The 18902-nt window shown below is 46.6% G+C and overlaps 2 protein-coding genes across 4 annotated transcripts in view; one reads left to right on the top strand and one right to left on the bottom strand.

The window, feature by feature from the left end:
- The window catches only part of HUWE1 (HECT, UBA and WWE domain containing E3 ubiquitin protein ligase 1), a 104441-nt gene extending 87903 nt beyond the window's left edge, over nt 1-16538 (bottom strand). Inside the window, exons 1-2 of the mRNA XM_069108268.1 lie at nt 16297-16538; nt 13798-13922 (exon numbers count right to left, since the gene is read on the bottom strand). The gene's annotated coding sequence lies outside the window, so the exon portion shown is untranslated. The remainder of the gene's footprint in view (nt 1-13797; nt 13923-16296) is intronic.
- TSR2 (TSR2 ribosome maturation factor) overlaps nt 1-18902 on the top strand; it is a 223090-nt gene that overhangs the window by 83924 nt on the left and 120264 nt on the right. The gene's annotated exons all lie outside the window — the stretch shown is intronic.

Genomic DNA, 18902 nt, shown 5'->3' on the forward strand with positions numbered 1-18902 from the left:
AATGTAACCTTATTTAAAAGTGCATGCCACATTCCATTATCTATAGCAGCTCCTAATCCGTCTAATGAAATATTTTATTTTTTCAATTAACACAAATCTATTTTCTCTCTCTCCCCATTCCACTGGAAAAAAAGAAAAAAACAGAACCACAGTAATAAATATTCATAGTCAAAGCCAAACAAATTCCCTTAGTGACTCTATGGAAAAATATCTGTTAGAAGTGACTGATATGCTTCATCACTGTTCCTATGGAATGACAGATGGTCATGGCATTGATTACAGTTCTTCCTGCTTGTAAACATAATGAAGTAAATGGAAGATTCCTCTAAAAACCAATTCCTTCCCCCACCGCCCCACCCAAATCAAGGTGCCTTTTACATGATTCTTGGGTGCTGGGTCCCATCTTGGCCTATATACATGTAATTGGAAAAAATACTATTTGAAAAGAAAATAAAGGTGGCGCAGTGAGTAGAGTACTGGCCCGGAGTCAGGAGGACCTGAGTTTGGATCCTGCCTCAGACACTTAACACACACACACACTAACCGTGGGACCTTGGGCAAGTTACTTAACCCCAACTGCCCTCCAAAAAGCAAAAAAAAAATAATAAAGTTTCAAGAAACATATTCTCTATTGGGTAGAGAAGGCAGGCATCTAGGCCCATCACTGCTCTGAGAGGTTTCAGGCATCAGCCAGTGATTTCACTTTAGAGAGGGTTTGATAAACCCTAAAGCATTAAATGAAAACAACAGATGAGGTTTTCTTTCCATCTCTGCTAATTTGATGGATGGCAGGATGGCAGGTGGTACCTCATAATTGATTTAATTTTCATTTGTCTTACTATCAGTGCTTTTAAGATAGCAGTTGACAGTTTGACTTTTTGGAAAACTTTCCATCTTTTGCTACATGACTCAATCTTAAGGTGTTATGGCAATTCCCTTTTTAGATTTTGAAAGAAGGGAAGAGAATAAGCATTTATGTAGCACCCAAGCACAAAGTGACCACAGAAAGAACCCACTGATCAGCTTCGGAAAGCAATTCTGAAAGGCCCAGAAATGTCAGCCAAGACCAAGAGCTTCCACATCAAAGAAAAAAAAAAATGTGACACTGCAGTCAGGATCACACAAGATTTATACCATTTCTATTGTAAATAAGAGGAGAATTTGGAACGCAATATTTCAAAAAGCAAAAGGTAAGAGCTCATCAACAAAGAATAACCTTGTAGAGCTAAGTTATCAACCTACAAGAAAAAAAGTTTACTTTTAATGGTATAAAAAAATTTCAAGTATTCCTAATGAGAACAGAGCTGAGTAGGAACTTTGAAATGCAAACACTAGAATCAAGGGAAACCTGAAAAAGGTCAATGTATTTGAGCAATTGTAAGACTTGATAACCTTCCGCTAGGCGAAGAAACAAGTATCCCCTTCTTAAAGGGTACTGAGGGGGTGAAATAATGAAGCATTCTGGAAGGCAGATTAGTTCTGTTCTGAGGACTTGGGGGAGAAAGGAAGGGAGGCTGATTAAATGGAATACAATAACAGAAGAAAAACACAGAACTTGTCCTAATTGGGCCATGTGAGAATAAGATACCAAAATAATACAAAACAAACAAAAACATGAAGTAAAGGATGGAACAGACATCAGATGACCTTCATTCTTATCTGAACTAAATGGGTAAAGAGGGGGTAAGTTTTAGAGAAATGATAATATCATGTGAGAAGAGCCACAAGAAAATCTTTCTAACCCCAAAGAGGGCAATTATAAGAAAAATAGAATCAAAGATTTGTGCCCAGTAACTCAGGAATTGCCATACAAACCATGGTATTAATCTAATGGAATATTATTATACCATTATAATAAAAGTATTTCAGAGAATAGATTTCAGAGAATTCTGGGCAGCAGGACCAGAAGCAGGGGCATAGTTTACATAAGAACAGCCACACTTCAAAGACCACGAACAAGTGTGTATCCAGAGGATTCATGTAGAAGTATGTTACCCATCTCCTGACAGAAAGGACGGACTCAAGGTGAAAGAGATCCATTCACTATTCACTATATATACTTCACACTATTGTGTGGCCATGGGCTCTGGGTAGATTCAGTGGACCCAGTTTATTAAAAGGGATCGGTTCTGGCCTCAGATACTTGGCACCCACACAAAATAACTGGCAGTATAACCTTGAGCAAGTTACTTAACCCCAATTGCTTAAAAAAAAAAAAAAAAGGTTCAGTACCTTCCTCCTCTTTTTTATTGGGAGGGGTAGCAACAGTGTTGTAAAAAGGGGAAGCATTGAAACATCCTTTAAGTGGACAGAAGAAAACACAAGTTCAGAAGGAAGCACAAACAGGACAGTTTTGCAAGTAACATAAAGTATTTATTATAAGGTATAAAAAAAGTTGTTTGACCTTGCAGCTTTAGTCTTGCTCCTCATTCCACCATCAGCACCATCAAAGTGAACTGAGGTTGGGTCTGAAAGGGCTAAGAGATGAGCTCTGCAGTCTCACTGTGCTTAATTCTAAACAGGCTTGGGGAGAGGAAAGGGAAGCACCAACCAAGAAGTATGTTAATAGGGGATTTCAAAGACTAGTTCCCCAGCAACCATCTCAAACGAATAAGGACAAACCCAGAACTGTTGCAAATGGCTACTCAATTTCTGTCAGGGATTCCAGTGGGCCTGCCAGAGCTCTACAGGAGAGGATTAGTTTCTCTAGCAAAACAGCTACTTGAATGGAAAAGATTATACTCTGATGACCACCAACATTTTGAAAACAGAATCCCTCTTCCTCGGGCTTAGGTAGTTGTAATGAGCATGCTATTCAAAGTCAGTAGATTTAAAAAAAAAAAAAAGGGAAAGTTTTAAGAACTCTGATTAATGTAGTCAGTGAACAACCAGGAAAGGTTCCAGAGGACAAATGAACTCTGTTACCTACAGGCTTGGATATGGACAACATGGAGATTTGCTTTTCAGACTAGGCAATCTGTTCCTATAGTTCTATTCACCCCCTCCCCAATCTGGGAGTGGGGGAGGAGAAAGAGAAAATAAATACTTGTTAATTGAAAGTAAAAGTTCAGATTTAAAGAGCTAACCAGTTAAGCTAAAGAGATGTTAAAAAATCAAATTTCCACATTCTTTCTGATGGTCTATATTTCAGCTTGTCTATGTTTGACATGATCCCTAAAGGACCAATTAGAGGGAAATGAAAAACAAGTTAAAAGGGGCTCCCTCTAATTGCAGAAGCAAATTACAGATCAAATTTCTAGGACATTCAAGGCTTGAGACATCAAAGAAACAAAGATTATCCTCCCACAACAGCCAAGGCCAAAGATGTGCCCCTATTCATTGGGCAGATCCCTTTCTACTTCCACTGTTGAATCCTGAGTCAGAATGGGGAAGGGGGGGTAGGGAGGTGCAGGGAATCCTATGAATTCTTTCCACAAAGGAGGCACCAGAAGAAAACCAAGCATGGTCACCACTTAGCATCTGAGAACACAAAGTGAATATGGCCTAATTTACATTTTTAGAACAGCTGGCAAACTGTCCTAGATGTCCTGTAACCAGGAACACTATTCTATGATATTTGTTTCTAAAGCCCCCACCTGGCTGGACTTGTACAAAGGTGCATAGACCAAAATTGGGGCCCCAGAGACACCTTTCTGATCACAAGCATGAATTCAGAGCTGTAAGAGATCAACCCTGGAGAGTCCACCTCAACAGAGCAGGAAAGGATGCCCAGAATCAGGACTTTGTTAACCAGCCCACTGGAAGTGGATACAGAGGGCTAGAATAATAGGAGAGGGAGTCAATGAGGGGGGAAACACCTGTGTAGCAAATTTCTCAGGTAAAGATTTGGGACTGAGGCTATAGAGAAAAGCAAAAGTCATTCCCCAATAGCTAAGTGGACAAAACATAGGAATTAACAGCTCTATAGAGAATTGTCAACTATTAACCATAAAAAGAATGTTCCAAATGACTAACAATACCCAAATCCCAATTGCCCTCAGGTTTTACCTCACACCCAGCAAAGTGGCCCAGATCCCAAAAACACGGGAGTCAATGTGGAGGAGCAGAGAAGGAGGCAAGTTCAGCAGAGCAATGAATTGGGAAAAACTTGGAATTGGGCTTCCAAAGGGACCAGAATGCCTCCCAGCTTCAGTCCAAAGGTTACACTGCTAGGTTACAGAGCCCACAGAGGCTAGTCACACACACGCAAAAAGGGTCTAAAGAAAGTAAAAGCTTCAAAGCAGCATCGTTAGTGGTTGTAAACAATTAGAAAGAAAGTGCTCCCTCAGCATGCCCCTTCTAGCTGTGATTGACAAAGCAAAACATGCCACAAAAGGGCAGACTTTCAAAGTCATGGAGGGTGAAACACAGAACACCAAACCTAGCTAACATTTAGTTAGGAGGAAATGAAAAAAACAAAAAAGAAGCCTGAGACAGTCCCTGCCCTCAAGGAGCTTCCCATGGGGGAGACAACAGGCAAACAAATGTGCACAAACAAGTTACAGATACTGCAAAAGGCTTTCTGGAGACAGTGAGATTTTAGTTAACTTGAAGAAGTCAGGAAGAAAAGAGGATTCTAAGCATGGGTTCAGTGAGAGAATATGCACAACAGGCAAGGCTTGGAAGGTTTTGGTGGGAGAACAGCCAGCATCACTGGATAAAAAGCATCATGGCAGCTCCATCATCAAGCAAAGTGCAAGAGGGTAGGAGGGGCTGGACTCAAAAGGCCTTTGACCACTAAAGAGAGCCATTTTGTATTTGATCTTGGAGGCAATAGGAAGCCCCTGGAATTTACGGGATGGCGGGGGAGGGGGATATGCTTTGGGAAAAGCACTTTAGTGGCCGAAAGGAAGATGGCTTGTAGGCTCAAGGGACGCAAGGCAGGCAGAGCCACCATCAGGTTATTCCAGTGGTCCAAGTGATCAGGGTCGGGGCAGTGTCAGAGGATGGAAGGAGGTGAAATGGAAAGACATTGCAAAGGGTTGGACGCAGGGGTGGAAGGTTGAGGGATAAAGGAGTCTAGGATGAGTCCTAGGGGCTAGGGTTGCCCTCTATAGTGATAGGGAAGGTAGGAGTAACTTGTGGCCCGTTTAGGGGGAAAAAGAATGAATGTGTCTTGGACAAGCTGAGGTCAAGATGTCTGATAGACAGGTGAAAATGTGAGACTAGAGGGAGAAGAGCAGAGGGGCCAGAGCCCTGAGGTTAGAGCGGGGTGGCTTGGAGGAAGAACCAGCAAAGGAGACTGAAAGGGAATGGTCAGAGAGGGAGAATGGCGTGTGTGTGCGCGTGCGCGCGCGCCCGCTCGCTGAAAACCTAGAGAAAAGAGGATCAAGGAGAAGAGGGTGAGCTAGAGCGTCAAACGTCAAGGAGAATGAAGATGGAGAAAAGGCAACAGGATTTAGCAACTAAGAGATTATCAGTAACTTGGAGCAGTTTCAGTGGAATGAGGTTAGAAGCTAGCCTTGAAGGGCTTAAGACAGTGAGGGGAGAGTGAGGGGAGGCCTTTTCAAGGAGTTCAGCTCCAAGGGGCAGACAGAACAGTTAGTGGGGATGGAAGGATCATGGGAGGGTTTTTTAAAGGTGGTGGAGGGTAGATGTGTTCCCAGCCTTGGCAGCAATATGATTAAGGGGGCCTGGGACTGAAGAGATCAGTGTAAAGGTGAAATGGTTCACTAAAGGGTCAAGATGAGGAAAAGAGGAGAGCAGCCTGGTAGAAAACCAAGGGGTCAAGGGATTTTAGGTGAAGGTGTGGAGGAAGACTAAGGATTGGTATGAGAGGGCAGAGGGAGAAACAGAAAACCAACAGGTTAGGGGCAGAATTTTGGACTTTTTGACCAGTGACTTGGTGCTGTTTGTGGGTGATGGCAAGACCAAAGAGGCTGGAGGAGCAGGTCACAGAAAATAAGTAAGATGAGCAAGTGAGGCATTAGGATATAGGAGGTATAGTTGAAGTTCACAAATATGAAGGCAGGAGTTGGGGAAAAGGGAAAAATTGGGAGTCAGGGAGCAAACTCATCAAAGGAGGAAGGAAGGAGAGTGGAACTAAATTATAAAGGAAAAGGATGGCTAACGGGGTGGGGGTGGGGCAATACCATGGAGACACACCATATATTCATGCAGGGAAGTTGAGGACTCAGAGAGAAGCAGCAGGATGGAGAATATCTGGGTGAAAAACAAGTCCTGGGAATGTGATACTACAAGTCTCTCTTCTGGTTGGTGATGCAGAATTCTTTGTAATTTGGTCCATGTGCTTTCTCAAGAAGGGGAAGCACAGAAAGGCAGGCTCAATGGACACCAATATTCCTTTGTACCAGCCCTTGGTCAGATAGCAAAGTTCAGCAGCCCAGGGAGGGGGGAACAGTCAAGTGAGTGGGCCTAGTAATGGAAGGGAAGGGCATGACATTGTAAGAAATAGGGGACAAACCAGCAAGAACTAAAGCAAAGAGGCTGAACACATACAACTATTATGACAGAGAGGAACAACTCTCCCAGAAACCATCTGATTCTAGAATGAACTAAAGGAAATGAGACCCAGTTGCTGGGAGGAGGCAGGAGGAAGCCATCATCCTCTCATCCTCCCAAATGACCAAAGGACAGCATGCAGACTCTCTGCCTTGAACACGACTACCCTGGGTTCTCATGTCCTCCAAAAGGCCTACTACAAGCCCCCACTCCCAAACTGGGAAACCATTAGCCTGGCTGCTCCGTGCCAGGCCAGCAGGTCTTTCAGAAGCCAAGAAAATCTCACCAACAGTGCTGTAGTGTGGAAGTTCCCAGGGCAAAGAAAACCCCGAAAAAGAGGAGGCCCTATTATGCCTGATTAACAAGTAGCATACAAATCAGGGAGCCAGCCCCCACTGGACAGGAGATCATTGGCAAGGCAGGGATTTGGCAAAAGAGATGCTGAACAGATGCCCGCAAGTCTGTAAGGCTAAACTTACAGTTCTGTTTGGAGGAGAGGAAGGAGCTGGGAACCAAGGAGCAAGGACCAGAAGAGAATGACTCAAAACCCAAAGAGGGAATTACAAGGGGGTGTGGCAGAGAAATCCTTGCTCTGGAGACTCAGACAGATCCCTATCTAACCGAGTTATTGGCTAGATTACACTCAACTGTAACTGAAATACAAAAGATGGTTCAGGTTGATCTTAGGTGATGACCCAGTTTGGAGACAATCTAATGTCCTCATTCAGTGTTGCCCATCTCTAGGAGGAGGTTAAATAACCACCCTTTACATTCAAATTGCAAAAGCTAACCTGGGGAAGCAGTGAATGACCATGCCAGGCCCACCCAGGAGGGTTTCATGGTTTCTGGCCACACCCTGGGCCCTCCTCTTCAGCCACATCCTCCTTTCCTGTTCACTAACTCATTTGAAATTGGCCTTTATCCATTTCAAGCACCGGAAGGACTGGAAGCACCTGTATTGTGTATATAACTCATTCCCCCTTGCATAGCTCTTATATTTCTCAATCCAAAGAGCAGGCTTGCATGCCAGAAGAAAGAATGTCAGCATGTAGCACTGGGATAGAGGTGATGGAGAGGTTCTCAGCGTTCAAACTTTGTGGTTTGGAAGGAAACCGAGAACAGTGCTCAGAACTCTTACTGCTACTCCATGTTTGGCTCAAACCACACAAGCTTGGGCAGCTAGGGGGAGGCACAGGGCACAGAGCACTGGAATCAGGAAGACTGAATTTCAGATCTGGACTTAGCCACTTAACTAGCTGTGTGATCCTGGCAAGTCAGTTCCCCTCTGCCTCAGTTTCCTCAACTGCAAAATAGAGATAACGTGACTTGAGGCTCAAAGAGCTCAGCCCATGCCTGCCATAGAGTAGGAGTCAAGATGACAATGGGCTTAAAGGTCTGTTCATAACACACTGGGTTTTCTGACAGTTGTCCCTCATTACCAGCCTGGCAGGCGCTGGCCTCCATACGATAAAGCAAGAAACCACCTGGCCTAATGTCCTCAATTGCTGGAGGCCAAGCAAGAGACTTCTAAGCATCACCCTAAGGCAGTGGGCCAGTCAGGCCTTCCCTCACTGTAGCAGGGTTGGGCCTAACTTGCACGCCTCCCCAACAACAGGCTTCAGCTCTTTAGAAACATGCCTCCTGAAGACCAGACAAAGGAAAAAAATCTCCTTATTGAAGCAGCAGAAGGAAAACAATGATTCTGACAGTAACCATTAGATGAGAACTGTTTAAATTCAGGTTTCCTTCAACGTAGTCGCTAGGCCTGGCCTACAAGAGAAGAAAGATGCCTATTGCCTTTCTTTGCAGAGGCAGGGACTGGGGGAGGCAGCAGATCACTGGACAAGAGGAGGCACGTATTTGGAAATGAAGGCAACACAACAGACCAAAAAGCAGATGTGGATTCACCTCCAACTGCAACTTTTCATTCTCAAGGACAGAAAACTCCCTGAAATAATCTCTTTCAGGTCAAGAAGCTTAGCCAGGGCCTACTACATGCCAGCCACTGGGCTAAGTGCTAAGAATACAAAGAAAGACCAAAAAAGCAGACCTGGCTTCCAAGGCCCTTCCATTCTAATGGGGGAGACAACATGCCAGCAACCATGGAGCAAAGAGGTAAAACAGGACAGACCAAAGAGAAGCAGGAGAGGGCAGGGCCTGGCATTAAGAGGGATAGGAAAACCTTGGAGAAGGCAGAATTTGAGCTGGGCCTTGAAGGAAGCCTGGGAAGCAGAAGACCAGAGAAGACAGCCTCGAGTTGGGAGTAGGAGGGAAGAATGCAAGGAGGAGAAAAGGGAGGAAGAGGCTGGCTGCCAAAGGGCCTGACAAGCTAAGCAATGGACAGTTTGTATTTGTTGCAGGAGGTAAAAGGGAGTCAGTGGAGTTTCAGATTAGTTCAGGCTTCTCAATTTTAGTTTAGATTAGTTTGTCAAGGTCTCCACTGAATACAAGAATACTACTAGAACAAGGCCGCCTACAGAACAATTCCCATCATCACCTGGGCCCTGCACTACTGTGAATTCAGACCAAGGACCTATTGTTAAACCCTGTTTAGTGTGGACCCAAACTCCCTATTCCTCTTCCCAACCTTAAGTGTGCTTCTCTTCCCAATGGAACCCAGACAGACAACTCTGCATTTATTCCAACTCCATTTCATTTTCTTCATTGCAGCCTGGCAACCTCATTTCAGATCCTAATGCTGCCAACCCACTCTCGGGCATCCCCAGAGACCCAACTTTCCAATCAATCCCAGTGAGAACCCAGAAGGGAGAAAAGGAAAATGAAGCTGATGAACAATATACTAATAAACCACCCTCTGACACCATTTGGGTTGTCAAAAAACATGACTAATCAACCACCAACATCCTGGCTTCTCATCACCAGCATCTAACACTTGTCTATCCAATGCTTTCTGCACGGAGCTGAGACCCAAGATGTCCAAAGAAAGCAGACCACATGCAGGTTAAAAAAGCTGGGGGGTGGGGGTGGGGAAGAGACAGGAGGGACGGGGACGGGAGATACACCACTATACCACATAACACATACCCAAAACAGCCAGGCTGGGTTGGGTCACTACATTCACAATGAGTCACTCAGGATGCAAATCAACTGATGTAAAGATTCCCCTCTCAGTCATTCCAGACTCCCTTCAAGTCCCCAAAGCACAATTGTGGGGCAGGGAGCTTAGCCCTTCCCTCCAACAAAAGGGACACCAAGTGTTAGGGGTAGGCCCAGCAGTCACAGCCCAGAAGCAGCCTTGGCTTATTTGCTCAAATTGCAACAGCCTCTTAAACTGAAGCTGGTCGTTAAGTCCATCCACCTTTAGCCCCACAGAACACAAAAGGCCAGGCAAGGCACTGATGATGTCTAACTGGCAGGACACCACCTACTTTCCAATCCACTGTTCCTCGGTGGGGATAGGATGGCATCTCTGCAAACAACATCCAGGAATCACAACACCATGGGTATGTCTGAGGGTGAGGGACCAATGTTGCTAACACAAGTGAGTTCAGTTCTAACCAACTTGAATACCAAGTCTTTCCACCCAACCAACCAGCATTTGAACAGGATTAGATGTAGCCTCTTCAAGCCAGCTTAGTGAAGGAGAACATGCCTGGCAGGGGAATGAGGAAAAGCTTCATGAACAGCACACAGGAATTGTGGTGGGATGCCACATCTGAACCTCATTTCCAGAGCCCTGCCCAAGGAAACAGCAAAAAAGGGTTGAAGTCAAAGCAGCAGGCCTTCCTAGGCTAGCCACACTGGTTCACACTTCCTCAATCATTCAATACTTTCCCCAGTGTCCCCTGCATGTAAGGCCTTGGACTAATGCCTCAGATGCTCTTCTCCATGGGAAGAACAAAAATCAGCCTCCCTGGACCAGAGCACTTAAGGTCCCCAAAGAAAATTCCTAACATCCCTAATTTTTTGGTCTTTTCTGTCACTTTTCTTTCTGAATCTATCCACCCTCCTTCCCAAAGACAGCAAGCTGTCCTTTCTAACAAAGATCAGAAAAGACCAGCTGAGCCAAAGGAAACCTCTTCCCAACACCTGCCAGTATAAGCAGTACCCAGTGTCTCAACGTTGTTTCAATCTTTCTCCACACCAGGTTTGGTCACTCTAATTAAAGACAGTTCCGGCCATTCATCTTGGAGTTGTTGTGTAAATCAGTTTTTAAAGCAAATTCAGTGCTTGACCAACAAGTCAAATTGTTCTTCTGCCAAGGGAAAGATAAGGACCTGAGAGCAGGTCTAAACTTTGAGGTGGAAGGGATGTCCAGCCCATACTAGAACAAAAGCCCAACAAGGTCAACCTTTCCCATGACCTCTCCGAAGGGGGAACCATCTTCATTTTGGGGCAGAGCTATGTTTTCTTTTGGCAAGACTAAGTCTCCCTATCTTACTCAAACTAAATTTGTGACCAACCCCAGCCTGGCTTGGACTGCTTTGATTTCTCACCTGGACAGTTAGCAGTCTCAGCCTCATTATCTTGGTGCTGGACTCAGTAAGGATTCCTGATTGTTCAGCCCAGCACCCTGGAACTTCGCCTCAGTCTCTCCACTGCTACAGCATCAGAGGCATATCCACCTGGCAGTGGGTTTGTCTGTGAAGGCTTTCCTACTATCTGTCTCCTCATTCCTAGTTCTGCTCTCTGCAGAACAACTCAAATAATGATTCTTTCATCTTCTCCCATAGAGCGATCATACTTCACGCTGCCCTCCACCCCCCCCCCCATTTTCTCTTCTCCAAGCCTGTTGAGTGATCCCCTAACATCTTCAGGTTTTTCATTTTGGATTTCTCCTACCATCTTCCTCCTTCCCTGCTGCTCACATGCAGCCAAATGGTATTGGAGAAGAAGACTGAAGAGTGCCCAACAAACTTATGTGATCTAATGTCACTTGGGCCCAATAGTGGTGACGCTGATTTGCTGTCAGTGGCACCTCCCCCCAGAAGTAATCTCCTCATTTCTCTTAAGGTCCCCTGTCCTGATATGGGCCTTTGTATCATGTTTCACTGAGGAAGCTGACATTTCTGAGTTGTCTTCTCTCCTTCACTATATGATAGCCCCTTACAAACATCATCCTCATTCTCTCTTCCTTTACCCCAGTCAATTCACATGGCCACCATTCTGAGGCCTTCTCCACAGTACTGCTTCTATCCTAACCATAATTTTCTGCTCCCAACCTTGGAATCATTCTGGACCCCTCAATATTTCTCATCTCCCTTCCCCCGACATCCAATTGGTTCCAAGGCCTAACTACTTTACCTTTACAACTTCTCTTTGCTGCCATGGCCCCCCATCCTGGAATAGGTGCATCACCTCACGCCTGAATTCCTGCAACAGCTCACAGCTGAGTCTGCTTGCCCCAGAGCCTACTCCCTCCTACCCTTCCAGTCTTCTTACACCTAGCTCCCTGATCCACACTCTTTGATCTAATGATGCTGGCCTGCTGGCTGTTCTTCAAACAGGACATACCATCTCAGTTCTGGGCATTTTCTCTGGCTGTGCTCCATGCCTGTAAGGCTTTCCCTCTTTATCTCTGCCTTCTGGTATCCTTCAAACACTAGCTACAGGAAACCTTTAAGAATCCCACTGAATTCTGGTGCCTTCCCTCTGCTGTTGATCATTTCCTATTTATCTTGTCTACATATCATGTTTGTACATGTTTTTTTGTACATCATCTCCTTTCTTAGATTATAAATAGGAAGGCAAGAGCATAATAAACAGGCACTGCCAGACTGCCCTCTCCAATGTAGCCTCCACATTATGCGGTATCACTTCACTATTCCAGAAATTTCAATGGCTCCCTAATACCCAGGATCAAATACAAAATCCTTCGTTTGCTTTCCAGTGAAGTCTAAGATGACACGAATGCTTTTTGATAAAGGCATTTTTGATAAAGACCTTGTACTTTAAGCATTCATTAATAACCACTTCACAAATGCTACAGGCAAAATAAGAAGGCTAGGAATAAAGCAGCACCTCTGGCCTCTGAAACCCTAAGGCAGGCCTGCTGGCTGGGAAAGTTAATCTCCAGCCTTCATGCCCCTTCTCTGGCTACCACTCAGGTTTAGAATGCCTTCTAATTTCTGCCGTTAGAAGTACCTTGATGTCATCAAAGACAGGCCAAATGAATAAGGACAGCAGATTCTCAGAGTAGATAGAAGGAGCAACTGTTAAAGCTGTTGGTGAGGGCTGATGTTCTTCAGAATCTAGAACCCTAGGCCAGAGGCAGCAGATAAGCCAATCTTAGGGCAATGTGAACAAAAGGGGCTTTAAAAGACCCTAAAGCCAATCTACTGAAATTTTAGCCATGCAGGCAGGCATCAGCTAGATTCCAAGTACTACCGTGTTTCCCTGATAATAAGCCCTCCCCTTACTGTGTAAGATTCCTCTAAAATAAGCCCTCCCCCGAAAATAAGCCCTATTGAGATTGCTCCTGTAGTGAAGGTGATCCCCTGCGCTACACGCTACATTAAGGTACCCTCTGTATGCACCGTCCTCCCCCCCTTCCCGGTGAAACGCACGCCGCGCTCCGAGCTGCATCCAATCAGAGCTGCAGCAGTGAGTGCATCATCCTGTTCTTCCCCAGTGATTTGCTTATTGAATAAAGGTACATTTTTTTGTTCACATTTACCTGTTTATTAAAATTGCTGTCAATGTTCATTAAAATAAGCCCTCTGAAAATAAGACAGTGTCTTATTATCGGGGAAACACGGTAAGTACCTACAAGGCCCCAGATCTTCAATGCTTAGTGAGCCATTAAGTTGCACCAGCATCAAAGTCAGGCCTCAAAAACCCTCCACTGATAAGATTCACTCTATCAAAAGGGGGAGAAATTTCCTATGGGGGGGGGAGAGGAAGATACAAAAGACACAGTGAGGTGGGATTTTCAAATATCCCAGCTTAGGTAAAGAACTTTATGTAATTCTGCAGCTCTGGATTCCGCACCCTGCCACTCTCTTGGACAATATGGAAAGGCCACATTGACTCTGCATCGCTCACCTTTGTACATCTTCTCTCCCAGGCTGCAGGACCAGGTGCCCCCCCCCCAATTGTCTTCCCCTTGGACTGAATAAGGATTGTCTCTTATCTTTCTTTGTATCCTCAGAACAGAGAAGAAGCTTACTAAATGTTTACTGCCTCTAACAAAGGAAGTTGGGGAAGAGACCCTGAAAAGTAGACTCACCCGTGATCCTAGGTCAGACCAACCTTCCAAGCAGTTGAATTAGAAAAGAGAAGAAAGCCTGATGTCTCCTGTGCCCGCTCCCCCCCTTTCTCCAGAAAAGGGACAGACATACAAACACAGACACACACAGAGCTGTGGAAACAAACCTAAAATCACAGCCAATCCATAATGGGCTCAGACTGAAGTGCTGAATGAATCGCCAAGCCAACACCTTCCAGAGCCTTCTCAGACCCAGTCGCTAATGTCTGCACCGTCCTCTATAGCTCAGGGCCTACAAAAAAAACAGACAACATTCACCAGTTATACTGATTTCAATATTAATGGTTTTAAGGCAATACCCTTAGTTTTAGGACTGGTATCATGCAGTAATTCAACAACTCAATTCTACCCAAGTGCTACAAAATCCATAACCCAAGCCCCCTCAGTACCTTAGACAAAGATTTTAAAGGTAAATTAATCAAAGCACCCTCAGAATCAACTCTGCCCTGAGTTTTAATTCAATTTATTGCGACTTCACAATACACTAAGACTATTGGGTCCAAACTGATCTCAGCACAGCTACATTCTCTAGCACAAACTCATCTTAGGTCCCCTCCCAGATTGCCACACTCAACTTAGAACATGTTATACCACATCTACCTAGGCCCAGTGCCTTTGAATTGCAGATGACACCTATCTTGAAGCTGTGGTTTAACCACTCAGCTACTCTCAACTTAAAATCGATTCTTGGGTCTGTCTTCACTGTTTAGGCAGAGAGGCTCCAAGGGGGATTCCTCAATCCCAGCCTAATTACTTAAAAAAAAAAAAAAAAAGGGGGGGGACCTACTTCTAAAGTTAAGGCTTCTGATCTAAACCATCGCCTGATAGAAGGCACCCATGGTTAACTTATTTACATCAACTTCATCTAGACCCTGCTGTTTCCCCCACAGTACCTTATACCTAAAAAGGGGCAATGTGCATCATCCCTACTACCACACCTACAAGTATTCCTTTACAAAACACCCCCAAGACTGGCCAAGAACTTTATGGCCACCACCTCCACTGATCCCAAGATCTTTGTGAGACGGGTACTACAGGCAGTCTGGAATGAACCACTTATGCTTGAAATAGTCAAATAGCAAATATTTTTGAAAATGGCAAAGCAGTAAATATACACAAGCCCCTCTAACGATGGCAAAGAACAAGGAACTCCTAGATTGAAAGGAAAGGCAGTGGCTCTCAATGCCAGGCCAAACAATGGGAATAATTTCACTCCACTGATTCTGACTTGAGATGGAAGAAGATTCCAGGGGAGCTGACTAACTGGAGGGAGGCTCCCAGAAACTGCATGACAGGCAAATCTATCAATCCCGAAGAGTACGTGTCAGAAAACGCTGCAGGTTGAGGTGCCCGGTATGGCCCAAAAGCTGCCAGGCCAGGACTGAAGGAGGCAGGGGGGCTTATGTTCCAGAGGGGATCTAGATCAGGGACACCAGGGGGTGATAGGAAACAAATCAAATGGAAGATAGAGTAGGGAGAACACATCGTTGAGATGTCCTTTGTCAGCTTCTGTATGCCCCAGCCTGACCCCGCCTCCCACGCCCCCCCTCCAATGAGCTTCGGGGAGGGGAAAACCTAGAAATACCGGGAAGGGGTCCCGCCTCCCACCTCCTTCCCCGGCACGTGGCAGAGCCGACCGAGGCAGGGGCCCTGATTCCAAGGAATGGGAGGACGAGGAGGGACGGATGAGGAAAAGCGAAGGAGGTGGGGGCGGGAGGGGCCCCAGCCGCCCTTACCTGGCTCCGCGGAGAGGCCCTTGGCGGGGGAAGCAGCGCGACACGGGCCGCAACGACTTCACTCGGCGCCCTCGCAGGCAGCCGCCGCCGCCATCTTAACAGCAACCGGCCTAGACTCCGGCGCTACCCGTCCGCGTTCCGTCCTCCCTCCCGCCCTCCTGCTAGCTCGGCCTCCCGTTGGATCCCGCGAGATCTCACCCAGAGAAGGAAAGGAGGAGCGGGGGAGGGACTCCCGCGAGATCTCGAACGACCCCCCCCCCACCCCCCCACCCCGCGCGCGCCGCCGCCGCCCTCGAGCTTGTAAGGAGATGAGGCCCAATAGAGTGGGGGCGGGGCCGAAGCGCGCGTCCGCCCGACGCTTCCTAGTTCTGTCGGGTCGCACGGCCCTCCCCACCCCGTTCGCCCCCAAAAACCCTCGCCTAGGACCTCGTAAACTAGGAAAAGGACCTTAGACCCCCCCCACCCCCGAGGGCAAAGGCGGCGGCGATCTCGCGAGTCGGTATCCGCGCTCAGCCACGAACCTCCCAATCCCTAAAAGCGCGCTCCCGCACTCCCAGGCCTTCACGATCTCCCGAAGATTCGGGGGAGGGGACAGCAGAAGCTTCTCCCGCCGGCCCTTCAGGCTCTATCACAGGCACCGCTAAAGAGAGGTGTCGCGAGACCTGGGAAGAAGGCGGGGCAAGCGAAGCAGGAAGAAGAGAAAGGATTGCGCGAGAATTCCGGCTGCTCTAGACCTACTGGCTTTCCTTCAGCACTGCTCACTGAGCCTTTTCTCTGACGAATTCTCGCGAGGCTTAAAAAGGCGGAGCAAGGCGGGAGGGGGAGTCTGAGTACGCGAGTAGAAAGAGGTATCGCGAGATGATAGCTCACCCTCTTAGGTCTCTGTCCCGCGGGGAGGGGGAGGGGCAGGAATAAAAAAAAAAAAAGTGTCCGACCAAGACCTATTCACTTCCCCCCAGTCGTGAGCCGGCGAACCTCGCGCTACCCCACCGGGCCTCTCGCCTGTAGAAGGTGCCCCTCCGGAGATGTGTGTGGAGAAACCTCCGAAGCACAGCTCCTCACCAGCGCGACCGCCAGCGCCACCGCCCCAGATACCAAGAGCCTGGATGGGATTGGCTGACCCGCCGGGTCCAGGAGAGCTGGTTGGTTCCCGAGATCACGCGAGAAGGCCTCCAAATCTCGAGAGCCCTCCCTCTGTGCCCTCCCTGGAGAAGGCGGAGGCCGAGGGGCGGGGGAAAGAGGAGGAGCCAGATGGGCGGGGAAAGGGGGAGGATGGTATCCTGTCCTGGCTCTGGCCTCTAAGTCCGGCTCTTGGACTTCCTGGGGGCTTTTCCTCACCTTTTGGGACGCAGAAACCCGCCGCTGCGGGGCACCGCGGGGTGCCAGACCCAGCGCCCTTTGCCCCTCTTCCTTCAGCTCTCGCGATCGAACCACCTGCCAGGCTGCTGTCCTCTAGAGGGTGCTTCTCGTACGCCCCATCGATTAAGCACCACATCGATTAAATACCTGGCAGTGGGCACCCGACCGCTTCTTTCGTGCTGGGGACACAAAAAAATGCAAAAGCCTGGCCCTGGCCCGGAGGAGCTCCCAGGCTAAAGGGGGCAACCACAGGCAAACATACCTACCAGTGAACTCCAGGCAGGACCAATAGGAAGTTTAGCCCGTTTAGTGGCAGAACCTTGAGCACTGTGACGAAGGGTCCAATAGACAAACGTTCTCGAGTGGAATGCTCCGCAGGTATCCTAGCAGCACTGTGGGCACGGCTCAGACTAGCTGCTGAGGCCTCTTTGAATTTGAATTCTGTGCTGCTTCAGAATTTTGCTAACACCTCCCTGCTCTTATGTAAGGAAATGCTTTGGCAACCTTAAGGTAATATGAAAACAAAATTAGTATTCTTCTGATCCTCCTGATTGGGTCGGCTATCAATTTATGCTCTTAAGATCAAGATTGAGAGCTGGGACTCCTTAGAGGCCAACATTCCCATGAAAAACAGAGCTGCAGGGAGGTGAAAGCACTTGGGCAAGGTCACACATATTAAGAGAAGGAAGAGTTGAAGCCAAGGCATTTTTCTCAATGCCATCTAACTCCAGGCCTTTCACTCTTCCAGAATGGTGTTCGGCCATGCTCCACTGGCAGCTGTTCCCAATTTGCTCCAACCCCTCCCCTTTAGGTCCTTACATCATAATGGGCTGAGGAAATAGAGGCCATTCTCTAATAGCCCTCCTTCCTTTCATTTCCAAACTCCTTGTCATCTGCCAGTCTGCCATGGTGGACTTTGTCCTGGTCAAAGTCAATTCCTCCATGTGCCCTCGACAGCTTATTCTCCATGCAAACATCCCCTCTTCCAATATAGCCACAGTGCCCTCAGGGAGACCTGTGTGCTCCCACCCTGACTACCCCTGTGGGGATGGCCCAAGGGGGAGGGGCATGCTGACCAGTGACGGAGGCTTTTCGATAAAGAGGGTTTAGAAGCTTGAGCCTCAGGATGGTCTTTCTGTGTTGGAATTTTAATTTTTTTTAAATTTTTTTAAATTAAATTTTATTTTTAGTTTACACAACATTCATTTCTACAAGATTTTGAGTTACAAATTTTCTCCCCATCTTTCCCCTAACCACTACCCTAAAACAGCAATCCCACAGAATACCCCCTCTCCCAATCTGCTGTCTCCCTTATCTTCTGCCATACCCCCTTCGACTTTCCAGTACGGCAAGATGGATCTCTGTGCCCCAGTGCCTGTATATCTCATTTCCCAGTTGCATGTAAAAAAAAAATGTATATATTTTTTTAAACATTTGATTTTAAACCTTTGAATTCCAAATTCTTTCCCTTCCTCCCTTGTCACCCACCCTTACTGGGAAGATAAACAGTTCAGTATAGATTGTACATGTGTGGCTAATGCAAAACAATAACATAGTAGATATATTATAAAAGACTGACTATATTTCCCTCCCTCCTATCCCACCCCCCACTTGTTCTATTCTGTACTTTGACCCTGTCCCTTTGCAAAAGTGGGTGTTTCTAACTTCCCCCACCCCAGAATCTGCCCTCCCTTCCATCATGCCCCCTCTCATCCCCTTTACCCCTATTCTCCTGTAGGGTGAGATACCCTATTTAGTATGTATGTCATTCCCTCCCTAAGCCAAATTCAATGAGAATAAGGTTGACCCATTCCCTTTTGCCTTCCTGTTCTTCCACTCCATTGTAAGTTTTCTCTTGCCTCTTCTATATGATAATTTACCCTATTCTGTCTCTCCCCATCTCCTCTCATTATATTCCTCTCTCACCTCTTAATTTCACCTTTTAAGTATCATCCCTTCCTAGTCAATTGGTGCTGTGCCCTCTATGTATACCCTTACACATATATACACACATTCACATATGTATTCATACACCCATATATCCTCCTATATAGACATATATGTATGTATACATATATATTTATATTCCCTTCAACTATCCTCATACTGGGAAAAGT

This window comes from Petaurus breviceps, unplaced genomic scaffold, assembly GCF_028583685.1.
Source record: "Petaurus breviceps papuanus isolate PSGF00001 unplaced genomic scaffold, PetGlider_PUasm1.0 90333, whole genome shotgun sequence".
Classification (NCBI taxonomy): Eukaryota; Metazoa; Chordata; class Mammalia; order Diprotodontia; family Petauridae; genus Petaurus; species Petaurus breviceps.